General features: G+C 41.7%; 1 long non-coding RNA gene across 1 annotated transcript in view; it reads left to right on the forward strand.

The window, feature by feature from the left end:
• Nucleotides 1-17,781, forward strand: part of LOC112677892 (uncharacterized) — a 98,116-nt gene extending 80,335 nt beyond the window's left edge. The window contains exon 5 of the long non-coding RNA XR_007413362.1: nt 17,564-17,781. This is a non-coding gene — a long non-coding RNA (uncharacterized LOC112677892). The remainder of the gene's footprint in view (nt 1-17,563) is intronic.
• Nucleotides 17,782-17,983: the final 202 nt, after the last annotated feature.

Raw genomic sequence — 17,983 nt, forward strand, 5'->3', positions numbered from 1 at the left:
ACCCCCCTTTCTCAGATGAGGAAACTGAGACCACAGCTTAGTTCACTCCCTCAAGTCCTGTATTTACCAGAGCCTGAGCTCACACCCCCTGAACTGGTTCAAATCCAAAGCCTGTGCCTTCAGATAGGACTTTCCAAGGCTTCCTGGTGCCGAGGCCGTGTGTAATCGTACAACCGGTGAAAACCACCTAACAGGATCACTAAGGAGGAACTGGCTAATTGCTTAGTTCGGGAAGACGCAGGCAGGAGTGGGTGGCAGTTCATTGATTAAGATCAACCAGTGAGGACTTTCCAGCCTTCTCACTTACAAGATTACGTCCTGTCTGCTATAGTTTTGGGTGTGTGATCCACACTCCACCTTTCATTATTCCGATTCTTTTCCCACTCTTGCCCTCCGCTCCCGGCTTTCTTCTTTTTTGATTTTTTTTTTCCTTGCCAGCACTCCAGACTGGAAATATTTTAGGAGCAGCTTGCTACATGATATTTCACTAAAAATAATACAAGTCAAGTTATTGGCAAAAGAGTCCGCCTTGGAGGAACACCAGTTGTGCAGAGCCCGGCGTGGTAGTTCTGGCCTGGATTTTCGAGGAGGATAAATCCCTGAGACCTTGTATCCGGTGGTGAGGGTGTCCGGGCTAATGGAGATAAGTGTCATCTCGGTTCTGCTGACAGCGTGTGAGGCCTTGCTGGGAGAACACTTTGGGACAAATGGGTCTAATGGATTTGTACAAGTCACCTGTCACCTTTGCCAATTCACTCTCCTCCTCTGACCTTTAATGGTGTGAGCTCCACAGGGCTCCCTTCTCCCCTCTTAGTACTCTACAGTCTCACTCGCCCATTCGATTTCTGGGCTCAGCCCCTCAGCCTCATGGTTAGATGTGTGGACTCTGGAGCCAGATACCCTGGGTTCAAATCCTGACTCTGCATCTTCAAGCTGGGTGGCTTGAATAATCCTGGTAAAAGAGGTTTAACAGTGGCACTCACCTTGGAGAGTTGTAAGGAAGTGTAAGACAGTTTAGTGTCTATAAAGTGCTTAGATAGTGACCGGTAACTAGGAAACATCTGAAAGTATTTATTACAGAAACTTGCAAATAGATCTAGTTTAGACATTTCTGCTATATTTCAGGCCCAAGTACCTAACTGTCAACTCCATGTCTCTGCTTGGATGTGACACAGACATTTCCAGAACTGAAGTTAATCTCTCCTAAAACATTCTCTGCCTTGGGAGGTACCCATATCAAGGTCCATCCTCCCTACTTCTAAGCAGTCCAGAAACGCGAGAGTCGTGTTCACTCACTTTACCCATTATATTATTGGTTCTGGCTCCTACATACTTTTCAAATCCTTCTATTTCTCTCTACCAGCTTTGCCATCCCTGGTGGGCAAAGTCACTATCACCGGCTTTCTGGATCACAACAACAGATGCGAGTAGTCTCCCTATCTCTGTGGTTGTACCTCTCTGCTTGGTTCCCTAAACTGTGGAAAAGGAGATCGTTCAAAATTTTTAAAAATAGGACAGGGACATGAATTAAAACAAAACAAAACAAAACAAAAATACAAACAAACCTTCTCCCATGAATTTCCATTGTTTATAAAGTTCCAGATAGGCCTTCATGACTCTATGGTCTCTGACTCCATTTTCTTCTCCAGTTTGAACCCTCATCCACACCTGCCTTCTTCCTGTGGGTCTTCTTTTAGCTCACTGAACACCTCATATTTCTTCCCATCTCAGAAACTCCAGAGATGTAGTGTCCTCTGTCTCTTCTTGCCACTAGTCCTATCCCTGACTGCCTCCACCTACTGCCTCCACTCTCCCTTCAAGATGTGACCAGATATCACTCCTTGGGTCCTGGACCACTTTGGTATTGGGCATTTCCATCATGCGTTCCTTCTGTGTCACTTACTACAATCATAATTTAAATATCTTTATGTAATTTCTGTCTTCCCAGGAGTCTTCCCACCAGACAAAGTCTTTGTCCTATTCAGTGTTGTATTTCTGACACATAGAATGAGTCCCATAGAATGAGTTATTCAGTGACTGAGCAAATATTATAAGATTTTACTCATATGGTCACGCCTTTGATCTTATCAATGGGCATAGCTAAGGAATAAATTAGGCAACTGCCCACTCTGACCCCAAGCCCATTAAAAAAAAAAAATTATCTTGGGTTCACAGATCCCAAACTTCTAGAAATGTAAGGTTCACGTTTTTTTAAAAGATTTTATTTCAAATTATATTGCCATAATTAGGAAGCATACCTGATATCTCTAAAGACGTTTCTTTTCTATAAAGCACATTGTCTATGGTTTTGCATAACCTACAGCAAGACGTTCTGTTTCTACACAGTTTCTTTCCCAAGGCATGCCTTTATTCCTATCTGTGACAAAACATGAAGAACAATCAAATCTCATCGTGATCCTTTATTTCAACTTTGTCCCCAGTGCCTATAATAAGCCACAAATCACTGAAACAGATAATTCTTTTCATCATTCCTCAGTGGCTAAATCACCAGGAAAGCACAATAATACCCCAGGAAAAAAAAGAAAAGGGAATGAAAGCCTGCTCAAAGGACACATTTACATTCTTAAGAATTTCGACCTTTTTTTGATGAAATAAGCTTCATCGTAAGAATCAGCAACTTCTCAGACCTTTGTTTTCAGGAAGCAAGAGGAGAAGAAAGCAAAAGTGCCCTTGCTTGCCGAGTACTCAATGATCAACTATGAGACTATGTGCGAAGATATATAATATTTTATATGTAATAATATAATTTAATAATATATTTTATATGTGAGTTATAAATTGAGAACACATTTAGAAATAGAAAACAAAACATTTGAAGTCAAATGTTTTTAGCTCTAACCTACTATCATGTGTTTACTTGGTTTGCTTTTGGTCTCAAGCAAAATATCTTTGAATTTTAAAACCTGTTTTTTCTTACTCTCTGGATTCACTTATGTGGATTACAGCTGCGTTTTCTTCTCTCTGTTGGATACAGAAATGAAGCAGTGGAACACATGTTCTTTTTCTTCATAGCCTGGTTGCAGCTTTCTGCTTTGCTTACTCCTTAAACTTTTTCCGGGACTTCAAACTGCGTGTGAAACCATTTCCATTTTGCTTGTTGAGTTGAACTAGATTATTGAGCTTGGTCAACTATCTAGGCCTCAGGAGAATATATGGATTGCTCTAGAGGATCATTAAGGTCAGTTTTCAAAAGGAGTTATAGAAATTGGGGATGTCTTAGCCCTTTTCTACATTACTAACTTAGACTACCCCACCCCCAACCCCGAATCTTTTGAGTTAATATTTTAATAAGTACAGCCTCTTGGTGATAAAGAATCCCACAAAGATACTGCCTATGACATAAAGTAGCACTTTGCACTACTAAAATAACTTTCAGAATTTCAAAGGTGGTATTCTTATTACAATAATTAAGGGTTTGTTGTCTATTTGCATAAATGCATGACAGTTTTAAGAAGTTCCATTAGGTTCCATCTTTCCCAACTAAAGGGTTCCAGTCTTACTATCCTATCATCCCATAGCTCAGAGAATTTCCCCTGAATAGCAGACATTTGTTAGATCAGAATCCAGTTTATCCCCAGTGGTTACCTGAGGATCCAGCCACTCTCACTATATATGGTCCTGGTGAAGTTGCTTTTGACCTCACCCCAGGAATGGTGTCTGAGCTAAGCTTGGCCACACAAAGGCTCATATTTCTCTGTCCATAGTGACTGGCTTAGAGATAGACATGTGACCAAACCAATGCCATTAATTTACTATTGAAATATTTCTCATGACTTTTGGAAGAGATTGGCATGCTATTTTGGTCTGCATTTTTAAGAGGAAATGTGTGTTCTGGGGTTGTTGCAGCCATCTTGCCCCCACAAAGAGGAAATCTCTCTGAGAATGGCACAAGTGCAATTAAATAGTAGCCTTTCACAACCATAGGATAAAGTGGAGCCTGGGACCCTAAAATGTCATTAATGCCCTATATTAATCAGTTCTCAATCTCTGAGGAGTAATATGAATGATTTTGTAAAATGTCTGACAGCTCTAGAGATGAAATATATGATGGGAAAACCTAAAGAACTCTTGAGGGCTGTGGAGCCAAGTCTCATCACTAGTCATACAAATGAGTTACAGTAGAAGGAAAAGTAGATGCATGTTCTAGGGCAGGTTTCATGGGGTTACAAGGAAACTCTGGTTCATTCAATAATTAATTAAACTAATTTTCTTCACATTAAGTTGACAAAATCAATGCATGGCTATGACATACGCCAAAGATGGATCATTCCAAGCAGAACATGATAAGATTTTCACATACTGAAGAAGTCAGTGGTGGATTGCAGCAAAATACTTCAATTTCCCTGGCTGATAGAGAGCCCAGGCTTGGTTAATCAGCACCTTGACTTATTTTTGTCGAGTTGTAACAGAGTGCTTTGAAGAGTAATAATGAAACCTAGCCTGAGCCCCATGCCTACTCACCTGGACAACCCCAGGCACGTCTTCATTTCAGTGCCCTCATCTTCAAAATGACACAGTAAATATATTTCCTCTAAAACCAAATGTTTTTGTTTTGGTCTATTTTAATTAGCATTTTAAACAACTTTTCCAATTTTTTGTGCTTAGTTAAAATTCTTAAAAACAAAAAATTAAAATAAATAATAAGTGAAATTCCTAAAAATAAACTAATTATTATTCTTATAACTAGGTAAGTGATCCTCAAAATGAAAAAGAGAGCATATCCTGACCAAAAGTGGGTATTTTTTTTAAGTTCTTAGGTTTATTTCCACCACCTCTCTAAGATATATCAAGGTCTTAGGAAAAAAGAAGGATCAGTATCCTAAGAAAGCTCCTACTGGTCCCCAATATACAAACCCCTTTCTCCATTTGCAGTTGCTATATTCAATATTTCTTTGGATTCAAGGCTTGAGATTCATTTTCTAGGTATTTAATTAATTTACCATTTTTCCCTAGATAAAAGTACAGAGAAAATTAATTGATGAATTATCATTAATAATAATGATGGCAATGATAATAGACATTTGTTGAACATGTGAGAAGAAACATACATTGTGCCAAATTCTTTAAGTGGATTATTAAGTTCAATCCTCTCAAAGTGCTTTGAGGTAGATGCCATACGTGTCCAGGTTTTGTCAATGGAAAAGCTGAAGCTCAGAGACATTTAGCAACTTGCACCAAATTACATAGCTGTCAAGTGGCTGAGCTGGGATTTGAACTCAGGCTGGCCTGATTGATGAACCTATTCCACTTACAACTATTGTTCCTATAGCCACTAAGAATATTAATTTGGTGCCCAATGTCATAGTCCCAAGCATATGTTGAGGGACACATTCATTATTTTATTTACTCTATACCACAGCCCCATGCAGCAGTTCTTAGCATTCTTAAGTTGCAAGACAGAAGACTTTGATGTATTTGGATTATCGCATGCCTTAGATAAGTTTCCTTCACACATTCAGGAAACCTGTGCATTGCTGCATGTGTAGGAATGACTGTCAGCCATGAAGGCAAATGGCAGCCTGGAGTCAATGTGGTGGAATGGCCCTGTTGGCTGGTGGCAGTAGGGTCCGGGAATGAATCTGTCCCATGTAGATAAATCAATGTTTATATAAATCTCCTTACTGAGTATTTTTGTAAAGATTTTATTCATTTATTCATTCATTCATTCATTCATTCATTTGTGAGAGAGAGCACGTGCGTGAGCAGGGGGAGGGAGAGAGAAAGAGAAAATCTCAGCAGACTCCACACTGAGCATGGAGCCCGATGTGGGGCTCGACCTCACAACCCTGAGATATGACCTGAGTGGGAACCAAGAATGACGCTTAATGGATTGAGCCCCCCAGACGTCTCCTTACTGAATATTTTTAATTGGATCCCAGGAAAAGATAGTAATTTATGACCAAGAACTAATGGCCTTTGAAATATTTTTCAGTCGCTTAAAAAATATATAAAATGCTATTCTTTGCCTTACAAGGACAACAGGCATCTTAAGGAAATAGGGCCACTTTAAAAATAATTATTATAATATTAATATTATTAGGTTTCAATTTTTATATTTTCTGTTTTTCTACTTAAAGTATTTCTGTTACCATTTTTATGGAGGTAACAACTCTTACTTCAATTCAGCTTGAGATTACTTCAAGTCATAACCTGGTACCACACATGATCCCGATCCCTGAGAATCATGAAGGATTAAGACTCAGTCTCTGGCCTAAGAGAGTTTGCTCCAGAACCTTCTTTTCATTTTTAAACACTTCCTATCAGAGGTCAAGTTTCGTTTGTCTTCAGTCACCTTGCAAGCCCATTGGCTGTATAGCAACTGTTTTAAATTTAAAGGTCTTTGAAGAGAGATTAACCTTCATTTAGTGGAAGGAGATAATATAGGTTTTCTTTTCCTCTAGCTTTGATCTACATCTTCCAGAGTTAGAATTGTCATTAATGTTGTGGGTTTTACCTTGTCAGAGTGAAAACAAGTCCTGTCTTAACGCAGGTTAAGACCTAGTCATATACTAAGTGTTTAAAAGAATTCTCTTCTTTGAAAACTCCTGACAAAGAGGCAATGCACGGGTTGGGTCTTATAATAGACACACAAAGGACTTGACAATGGTCTTTAGGGTTATGAAGAGTTACTGTATAAATGGGGACTTGGCAGTAGTGATATTTTTCAACTGATAGTCCAACCATAGGTTAAACATTTTTTTTTTTAAGTGAGTAAAAGGCCTTTCATGTCAGCACAGTTACAAAATCTGTAGACTTAAGTGGCTAGGAAGCCTGTAAGATGCTGGTATCCTAAAGGAAATTGAGATGCATCTTTTTTTTAAGATTTTACTTATTTGAGAGCAAGAGAGCATGAGTGAGGAGGGGCAGCAGCAGAGGGAGAAGCAGGCTTCCCACTGAGTGAAGAGCCCAATGTAGGGTTGATCCCTGGACTCCAGGATCATGACCTGAGCTGAAGGCAGATGCTTCACTGACTGAGCCACTCAGGCGCCCTAAGTCATATATTTTAAAAAATAATCACGTGCATATAGATTCCTGAAGAGAAAACTAGCATTTTTGAGGTCCTTCTATGTGTCAGTCTGTGCAAGGGGCAAAACCCCCTAAAATATTTTCTTACGGTGTGTCTTTTATAAAAGAAGAACCAGGCCCAAAGATGTTACGTCGTCCAAGGTCACGCAGTCTGTGAGCAGCAGAACAGGAATTCAAACCCAGCTCTGTTTGACTCCAAAGCCTGCATACTTTCCATTATGTCATTGTACGTCCTTTTATGGGATGATTTAGTTGCCAACTGGGGATAAAATAAATAGGCTTTTGAAATTCTTTCCATTGCCTTGACTCTCTTCTCCCTTCCTTGATCTCAATATTGGGCCATACCACTGTAATGACTTGCAAATACAGAGAGGGTGGGGTAGGAAACAATGCAACATAATGAGTTTACATAGGTTTTCAGATTTAAGTTCTCACTCTTATTGGGTCATAAAATCTCAGTTCAGGAGGGATCTTAGAGTTCATCTAGGAGAAGCCAAGTCCAATGTTTATCTCAATATCCCCCCTCTCCTTCCCCTCTCAGCAAATATTTATCTAGTACCACTGCATGATAGGTGGTGGAAATGGAGCAGTGAGCAACACAGCCAATTCCCCACTCTCGTGAAGTTTTTCCTTGTTGCTGTTGCTCTCTTCTGCATTTTTCAGCTGTTCCATCCAGCAGAGTAGGATAGATGCCGGGTTATAAAGGAAAGAGGAAAGGCCAAACCATTTCAAAGACGTTCTCCCTTACATAACTCATTAAAAACCCCCTGGTGTACAGTTGACATCTAAGGCGGTAATTGGGTACATAAAAGTCAATCTTAGCGCTTTGCCCTTAGTCTGTGGTCTTATTAACCAGTTTAAATGCATTTCCCCCATGTGGCTTAGAGACTGTTAAGGATCTAGAAATACTTTTGGACTCTTCTGAGCAGACAAGAAGACAGATGGACTAAAGAGTAATGATTGGCAAGAACATGTCGTTAGTAGCTTGATGTGAAGGTGGTTCTGAGTAGGAGCTCAGCAATTTCAGTGGGTGTCTGAGAAGGGATTTGGAAGGGGAGAGAGGAAGCGACTGTAGAGAGCCCAAGAAAGATGAATAAGTGGAGGAACAGAGTGGGGAAGCCAGGAAGAATCATGTAAAATAGCACCTACCCAAAACATGCACTTAACCTTGACGGGATTGACGAGATGGGCAAAGCCCCCACCCCCACAAGAATGGTGTTCCATGCCTAAAGCCTCCTCAACGTTTGCTACTTCGTCTCCATTTCATGCTGTTTTCTTGTGTCCCCTGCGTGACCAGTTATAGGCCGGTCCTCTGTCTCTAGGACAGTGAAACTGACTGAGAGCAGGGAATCCCAGCTTAGTCATCTCTGGATCCCCAGTCCCTGTGCGGTGCCTCTTGTAGAGAGCAGGTGTTCCAGATATGACAAATACGACTGGTGACCAAGTGCTTTCTCATTCGCTAAAGGGCCTGTGCTCGGCAATACTTTCTGGATAATAATTGAGGTTTGGTGGGGGTTGGGGGGAGAGGCAGAAGGAGTCCATTCCTGAGCAAGCTCAGAGGGAGGAGAACAGCCCTCCAGACTTGTTCTCACTCTCCCAGAAGCCGCAAACTGGAATGAAAGGGCATCCAAAGACAAAAACAAGAGGCCGTGTCCCTTGTTTCATTACCAGCCCAATCCTGATTTGGGGGGTTCTTTGCATGAGCCGTTTCCCTAGTCCTCACCAGCCCAAGGGGCATCAAACATTGTAGCCTGTCACCAGTTCACTCTACAGGAACTTCCAGCGCCTCTGCCTCTCCCCCTAATTATTCTGGGAAACCCAGCAGTTATTTCATGCGTGTCCCCCAAGCGGTCATCAAGGGCAGCGTCTGCAGGGAACCGGTCTCCTCCCCTTACTCAGCAGCTAAGAGGTTGTCAGAAAGCCAACAAGAAGCTTCTGGTGGGAGTAGCAAGGCACCGGCCTCCCACCTTGAGTGAGGGTGACTTAGTGCCCAGCGACCTCCCACCTTCCGGGGCACATGGAGGCCCACAGCTTCTGTTCCATGCCCTAGTGTCCTCCAGTTGCACTTGGTGGCAAACAGCACTGGCCATATGGTCCAGACGGGAGATGGTGAGATTAGAGAGCTTGGGTTTCAAATCCTGAAGGTGTCACTTTATAGCCCCATGGCCACAGGCCAGTTACATGTCCCCCCCCCCCCTTGGCCTCAGCTTCCTCATCTGTAAAATGGAGACAATTAAGGCCGTATCAGAGGGCCACTGTGAGGATGACGACAACATGTGGTTGAGAGGATGCACGTTAGGTGTGTCATAATTAGGAAGAGCTCAATAAATGCTAATTATTAGCATCCGCATCTGTTACCTAGGTTACCAAGAGTGGTTCTTTGGGCTTCCGATGTCTAAAGATATTTCTGGTAAATAGCTCTTAAAGTCTTTGTTCATAGTTCTCACTCCCAAGGGGACTCAATGGGGAGGGAATGAACTCAATCGTCATGTCTTGCCCATGTGACCCTCTCCTCCGACCCCTTCTCATTGTCTTGAAACAAGCCTACATCCCCCTCAACTCTGCTGCCTGGCAATGAACTGCTTCCTAGGGAGATCTTCCACCCATCGTGCAACAGGGCTCCGCAGGGCCCACCACTGTGAGCCTCCGGCCAGGGCCGGGCATGTCTGAAGGCCTATGCACCCAGCTAGCATCTCTCACACGCAAGGAGGGCTTTGGCAATGTTTGGATGCTAGCTGAGCATGTAAAGGAGACAACGTAAAAAGAGAAGAAAGGAAGAGAGAATTCAAGTCCCCCCTCCCAAAAAAAGAAAGCCAGATATTCAACAGAGACAGTACTTTCTGGGAGCCGAAGGTTATATTTTAATCTACATTTTCCTGCAGAAAATTACTACACGGAAGCCAGAAAATATGTTTTTATTACATTCTGTGGAATACTCTTCAAAAAAAGATTGTGTGTTGGGAAAACACTAGCAGAAAAGCTGGGACCTGGTATGTGCCTAGGTTTGAAATGTGCATCGTGATTCACCAGACACAATTCAATTGGAAATTATCCCCCCCTTTTTTTTAAATGCCATTCACTGGAAGAAAAAAATTAATCTACTCAGTAATGAATGCATAGTCCATTATAGTTATTGTGTTCTTTTTGAAAAAAAATAACATGACAGCTTTATTCACTCCATGTGGCAAACCAAATTGCTTCAAGTAAAGCACAAATAAGACAAACACTAAAATTGAATTTTTCCTTCCTCTTGTACCCAGAGGCATATGCTGTGGCTATAATGCAGAAGTTAAAATGGCAATAATAATAATAACAGTGGAAAACCAAATGAAAATATTAAACTCGGTTAGACAACTGATTCCAAGGGGCAGCAATTTTCATGCTCCATCTGCTTGGAGAAAATTTCTCGTTAATCAGGTCTATGAAAGGATGTGGGTGTTGGATTCTCTGTCAGAGCCATAAAGGTTTCTGAACAGTGATGTGTCACTTATCTGTTGAATCTAGTTTGTTTGTTATTTTTTTAATTTCCAAAGGACACCCCGCCTCCAGTAAGTTTGCTAACCGAAGTCCCAAGGGAAATTGGCCAAAAGGATTACAGCAAACACGGATGGAGAAATAAATCGGCACCTAATACTCAAATTGAAAAATTTGACTTTTTAACTTAGATGTCACCCGGGGACTATCCCTTTTAACTACAGGAGAGAGGCCCTGTGAATGTACTCGTGGAAGATTTAAATAAAACCAGCACACCAGACTTTAATAATTTGCCTTCAATGTCCTCCAGAAGATTTTGTACATGTTTAGATAATAGAATATTCTCATGGGGCTTTCTTTTCCTTGCTCTTATTAGCAGTTCTACGAAGACAAGCTCTATTTTATTGCCATTGCCATTATGTTACAAGGCTTAATGGAACATGTGACTTAGATGAATATACAATTTGTTGGAAAGCAAAAGGAATATAGGAGCTCAGTTTCTCATTATGTTCTGTGGTTATTACTATTATCATTTTAAAATAGTAGTGAAGAGCATGGGCTTTGGATTCAGACAGAGATAACACTGTTTAGAGGTCAGCCCCGCCATGTGCTCTGTGACCTTGGACAAGTTACTTAACCTCTCCAAATCTCAACCATCTGTTCTATTAGATGGGGACAAGTATCCCTTCCTCAAAAGACCATAAAGATTAGATCAACTTTAGCACAGTACTTGGCACCTAGTGAGTAATTTTCAAATGGTGGCAATTAACATTAGTATTAAGCACATTTGCTTAAGATTATATGTTTAGTACCTTCAGGGAAAAAAATTAATTGACTTAACACTGGTTATAATCCAAGAGATATAGAGCGGTCATATAGAGTGGTCATTTGTTGAGGAAGAAAACCTTTGGTAAGAGTGGATCCTTCAGTACACTGATTGTGATGCACAAAATCAGATGATGGTTTTGACCCTAGGATAGAGGACCTCAAGGAGAGTTTCACACAGAGCAACTGAAGTAGGTTTATGCCTCCATAGGTTAGAATGGATAAAGAAGATGTGGTATATATAACGGAATATTACTGCGCCATACAAAAGGATGAAATCTCACCATTTGTAACAACGTGGATGGATTTAAAGAGTATAATGCAAATTGGAACAAATCACAGAAAGACAAACACCATATGATTTCACTCATATGTAAGATTTAAGAAACAAAACAAACGAGCAAAAGGGAAAAAACGGAGAGGCAAACCACGAAACAGTTTCTTAATTACAGAGAACAAACCAATGGTCACCAGAGGGGAGGCGGCGGGGGGGGGGGGGGGAAGGGTTAATAGGTGATGAGATTTAAGAAGTGCACCTGTGATGAGCACTGGGTGTTGTGTGCAAATGTTGAATCACTATATTGTACACCTGCAACCAACATTACACTGTATATAAACTAATTGAATTTAAATAAAAACTTAAAGAATGCATCTACATGCTTATTGCAAATCGAAGGAACCAAATAAATATCTACTTTGTGGCTTCTACATGCTAGACATCGTGCTAAGCTCTTCATGTATTTAATGACTGTACCGTAAGTATTATCTCCATTTTAGACATGAAGTCACTAAGGCTCAGAGGCGATGAAGAGATTTCTCCAAGTCTCACAGCTGTAACAGTGGAGTGGTGGTTTAAGCTGAGCTTGTATTTTCAGTCAGGCCCTGTTTTGCTTTTCTAAATAGACATCTCCACCTACCCTGATGAAGAAGTCTAGAGGACTGTGGTGACCCACAGGGGAACAGTGACTTGCCATTTAAGAGGGATTCAGGTAGTAACTCCAGCCAAAGCGAGAGGGGCGCAGGAGGCCCCCTGGCTTCGGAGACAGTGAACTTGCATGGGGAGCAACTCTGTATGATGCTGCCCCCACTATCATCTCCCCACTATCATCGCCCAGAGGCCTGGAGTCATCCCTATGCTGCAATAAGGAACCGAGACAACCACAGGGGCTGTTTGGTTCACAGTCTAGGAGAGGAAGATGGAAGTGGGTGGAGGCTGCAGCCCTGGAACCACAGTATCTGGGGTTGGAATTCCACTTTTTTCATGGGCAGCCTCACTGACCTTGGGAAAATTATTTAATTCACCCATCCTTCATTTTTTTTCCATCTGGAAAGTGGGAATAAAACCATACCTGCCTCCTCAGTTATGAGGATTAAGCGAGTTAGTATGTATGGAGTGCTTAGAGAATGACTGGCATCTAGCAGGTTCTCAATAGATGTTCCCTGGGGCTCTTCTAGGAGTTATCAGGATGATGGCAGATAACGTTTTGGCTCTCCTAAATATCTCTCTGTATCTTTGCATTTCCTTGCCCTTGTCTGCACTGTCATCAGGGATTGTCATAGCTGAAGAGCTGAAAGCAGTGGGCCCTCAAGGGCCTCTGAGCAAAGAGTGCATAATGCATGACCTTGGCTTTTCCTGTCTCTTCTTTCTCTCCAACAAGATGACCATCCTCCCAGCTTGGGTGAGGAGGATACCTGGAAGGAAGCAGTGGAAGCGGATGTTGGTTGTTACTCAAAGGGGACTGCATCTTTTTCCTCTTAACTCCCAGGCAGAGTCCTCAAAAGAGGAGAAAGTAGACAGAACAATCCAGACAAGTCAAGGGAATCTGGAACCAAGCCCAGGCCTCTGTGCCCATTCTCAGAGCTTGAGTCACGAGACCTGCCTGGGTGGCCAGGCCATCCGTAGACCGATTTCCTCTGAACTCATGGTGGGTGAAGCCAGTGATGATGAAGGGCCAGAGACAACCCCAGAAGATCTCTGAGGCTTTAGCGTGGCACACAAGAAGCTGTCAGAGAGCTAGGTCGGAAAGGCCTTAGGATTTGAGTCAGGGGAGACAAAGCAGCTAATGTCATTGACGTTGAGGAGGATTCCAGAGGAGCCAAAGTACATTACAGCAGAAGAAGCAAGGACTGGGTGCTAACTCCTCTTACCCCCAGACAACACAGAGGTGACACGTAATCCCCTGGAAACATACACACCACCTGGGGAGTGAGAGTGGGGCTCTAAATTCACTGAATTTCTATTACTGCTCAGAATGGGTGCCTAAAGTAGAAAGGAGGCGAAGTCGCAAATCAAGGGAATTATGTTGACTGCTCTCCTGAGTGAGATGTTACCCAAGGCAACAGCAGCTTCTGTTCAAATAGGAGATGGTGCCATGCGCAGGCAGCCAGCACTTTGGGGAGGCACACTGGCAGGCCTCAGTGGCACAATGAGTGTGATTTCTTGGTTTTTGCTCTCTCCTGAAGCTTCATCAAATGCCAACTATGGGCCAGGCACTGTGCTAAGTTCCCAAATGGGATTGTCTCATTGCATCATCAAAAGCACTGTGGGATAAATACTGTTATTATTCCCAATTTACAGATGTTAAACCTGAGGCCTAGTGAGGTCAAGGTTATCCTTTCGGTCCGGGGTGAGTTGGGATTCAAGTCCAGGGAGACTGTTGATGCAGACTGTGAGCAAAGTGCCACGACAGCTTGCCTCACTGAGTCACTTCTCAGCGACAGACTTGCGGCAGACATCGGTGTTGGCATTAACAGGACACCTCACCAAAGGGGTGCATGGAGGGGGTGGTAGTGGTGAGGAACGCGTGGCTGCCTCTTGGAGCCAATGTGACTGGTTTGTATGCCCCACTGAGGAAATCCTAAGATCTTAGAGAGGGACTTGGAGGCCTGCTAGTCCTTACTTAAGAGGGCCAAACTAGAAGAAAATTATAATTTTGTTGTTACCCTTATGATCTTACTTTTGTGCCTGGGCTGGTGTGGCTTGGGAACAAAGGCCATGCAATCAGCATCCCTACCTATTACAAGAAAGTGACCGATGGTCCCTGGCCTCATTGTCTTTTAGCATCCAGCGTCACTCCTTGCTGTTAACATAATTATTCTCGATGGGTTTTTATTTTAGGATCTTCTCTTAGGCCTTAGTATCCCGAAATTCCCTAATGATGTGAACAGCGTGGACTTCATTCCCCTTGTTTGGCGTTCACACAGCATTTCAATCCGAATCATTAAATCCTTCCTTAGCCATGGGACATAGTGTCCAATATAATCCTTGGTAACGCATGTACCAACCATTTTGACTTCTTTTTTCTGAGAATCCATTAGTTTTATGGGGAACCCTCATGAATTCGCTCTCTAAGGCTTTTCGTTTGTTCCCCTTTTAGTTTTCCATGTTGTCATGATGCTTTAAATCCTGGGAAGTCTCCATGATTTTACCTTAGCACTTTCTTTGGAAATTTTTTTTCCAAGAATTCCAAAATTCTTTGGAATTTATTTTCAGAAATTATGGTTTTTGTCCCTGTATTTTTTTTTTAGAAATTATGTTTTTAATACCAAAGAGCTTTTTTTTTAATTGTTGCTCTGATTTCTTTTTTTAAGTGGCATACAAACACACATACAGACACACACACACACATTCAGTAGTGCAAAATCATCTCAAGTCTCTCTGAGAACTCTAATGGGAGTATGTTCTTGCCATTTTTGACTTCTCTTCTGCTCCCTGAATTCTCTCTAATTCCTCTGGAATCAGTTTCTGCTATGTGTATGTGAGGTGATGGATGTGTTAACTAACCTTATTGTGATAATGATTTCATAATACACGCATATACCAAGCCACCGTGTTGTACACCTTAAATGTACATGATGTTATATGTCAATTATATGCCACTAGGGCTGGAAAAAATAAAAATAAAATAAATTATTTTGATTCCTATCAGTCAATCAATGGGCAAATGAATAGAAGAATGAATGAATAAAAATAAAGATGCTGGTACAGTCTGTGTAGTGATCCTTGGTTTTCTACCTCTATGTAAAACAAAGGATGGGGTAGTTGGGGTAGGTTTGCTTTAATCTTTATTATATCAATAGGTCTGTTTCCTGAAAGGCTTTCCCTCTCCCATGTGGCAAGTCCAGCTAGAAGCCCTGTGTAGTGGGGGTAGAGCGGTTCACTAACAGCACTGTTCTGGAGCCAGAAGCCGGGGCTGGTCCCCCCAAATTCCGGATGCAGGAGGGCTCTACTTTAGGACTCCAATTCCCAAACCATAAGCCCCAGATGTTCTCCCATGGTTTATTCAAGAGATCTGTTCTGAGGTAATGATGATAACGATGATAGCTAATTGGTCATGGGCCAGCCCTGTTTCAAGAACATCACGTAGAGCAATTTCCTTTACTACTCACTCACCGTCTCCTCTAAGTTAGGCACCGCGACTATGCCCCATTCGTACAAGGAAATGGAGGCACAGAGAGCTCACACAACCTGCTTAACGTCACCCAGTCAGTCAGCGGCAGAAGCAGACGTTGAACCAAGGTGACCTTAGTTCACAGTCCATTTTTTAAAAAAAATTTCTAGGTTCTGTTTCTGGGCTGATTGCCCTCTCTGGGTGGAGACTGAGGGGGGAGGTAAAATAGTTTTTCCTACAGAGACCTTACCATGGAAAGACCACAGGCCTTGTCATCAGCCCCGTATTTGCCTCATCCCTACCAGCTCCCACCTTGAGGTTGTTCCAACTTTGCTGCCGGTGGAAGAGCTCCTGCCTCACCTCACTGCTGGGGCTTCTGTAGGGAGCTCTGTGCTCTTTCATTTGCTTAGAGGCTTCCATCTGCTTAACGTCAGCCCGACATTTGTTTAGATTTCTCATTCACTAATGACCACTGTTCTCCACATCCTCATCCAGAGTACTTTGCTGTTGCTCTTTCTCCTTCTTTGTGTGTCTGTATTTCTATTTCAGTGGACTCTCACAGGCCTGGGTTGTAAATTTGTGCTCAGGCTGCCATCTTGAAACGACTTCAAAAGTAGGTTTCTGCGGGTATTTTTGCAATTTTGCTCTATTGAAATGACATTGTGTGAAAAAGTAGAGATTCAAGCTGTACTATTAATCTCCACATCTATATATAATTTATATTTACATTATAAAGATATACATTATCACTTGGATATAGAATTTAACAAGTGTGGATTCCAAACATGTTATTCCATATAATTTTCCCTAGGACTCAAGTAGATATTCGATAGGTTGGAGAAAGGATTTATTTAAGCTAAAATCGTTTCTGAATGCTCTGGGTGATTCAGGGAAGCAACTCTTTAGAGGGAGATGAAGGATGATAGTTTGTATTTCAGAACTGAGTGGGTTCCTGAGAAATCATTTGAAGTGGTTTATGAGATGCTTATCCTCTGTTGGCAAAATATTTACTATCAGAGCAAAAAGAGGGCTTCTTTTTCTGTTTTCTCACAAAATGTTCAATACTTCTTTCCTATGGTTATGGTCAGTATAAATCACCTAATAAATATATTTAAAAGCACAAAGGCTAGTTGTAAGTGCTTGATAAACATTAGTTTTCTCTAGAGGTACAGAATCTCAGACTAAAGTGAATCACTAATTTTCAAAACTGAAAACTTGACTTGAGATGCAGAAGAGAAGGCAGACTAGAACAGTCGTTAAGCACCCAGACTACAGAGTCATACAAAGAGGCTCAAGTCAGAGTTGTACCTCCAAATTGTGTGTCTAACCCTGACTCAGTTTCCTCATCTGTAAAATGGAGATCATAATAATATCTATTTTGTGTGATTATTAGTAGGATTAGATGGGGTGCAAACCACTCAGAGCATAAGCAAATGAATATAAAGTACTAGCACAATATCCAGCATGTAGTAAATGCTCAATAAATGCTATTGGCCATGATCATGATTCCTGTAACGACTATGCTTTAAGGGTCTATTTTACACTCATAAATATTTTTCAAAATCATGGAGCATAAAGGCGCTGGGTAGTCATATGATCTTCACAGCACACTATTCTTTAGAAAATCATTTTCCCATTGAGTGTTTGGTGGAACTTTAGGCCCTGGGGGTGGTTTTAAGACAAAAAGTTTGATGTTCAAATAAGTTAAGGAAACAAAACACATTCAATCCCACTTTGCATGTTAAAGGTCTAATGAGGTTTGGCTTTTAACAAATCTCCTTAAATTTGTTTAACCAAAGCATTTCCTCCAAACTCCTTGTCCACAGGATAACATGTTTAACCCATGGCACCAAATGTTACATCCCAACTCAGAGGAAAAGATAGATGGAAAGCATCATCCTTTACCCCAGGCCTGCTGAGGCACCAGACGTGTGTGAGCAAGCTTGGACACTGCAGATAATTGAGGCCCCCAATGACTGTAACCACAACCTAAATCACCTGGAGCAAAAGAACTGCCAAGCTGAGCCCAGGCAAACCACAAAATCATGAGGGAGAATAAAATGGTTACTATTCGAAGCCAGTAAATTTTGCAGTGGTTTTTTACACAGTAATAGATGATCAGAGCAAGTGGAATGCCCCTCATTTCATTTTGTTTTTCTAAACACTAGTTGAATGTGGTGTTTGAAATTTGTTCTTAGTTTCCCTCTGTTAATTCTCCGCTGATTGAATTCACAAGAGCTTAAAAA

Source organism: Canis lupus, chromosome 10 (genome assembly GCF_003254725.2).
Source record: "Canis lupus dingo isolate Sandy chromosome 10, ASM325472v2, whole genome shotgun sequence".
NCBI lineage: Eukaryota > Metazoa > Chordata > Mammalia > Carnivora > Canidae > Canis > Canis lupus.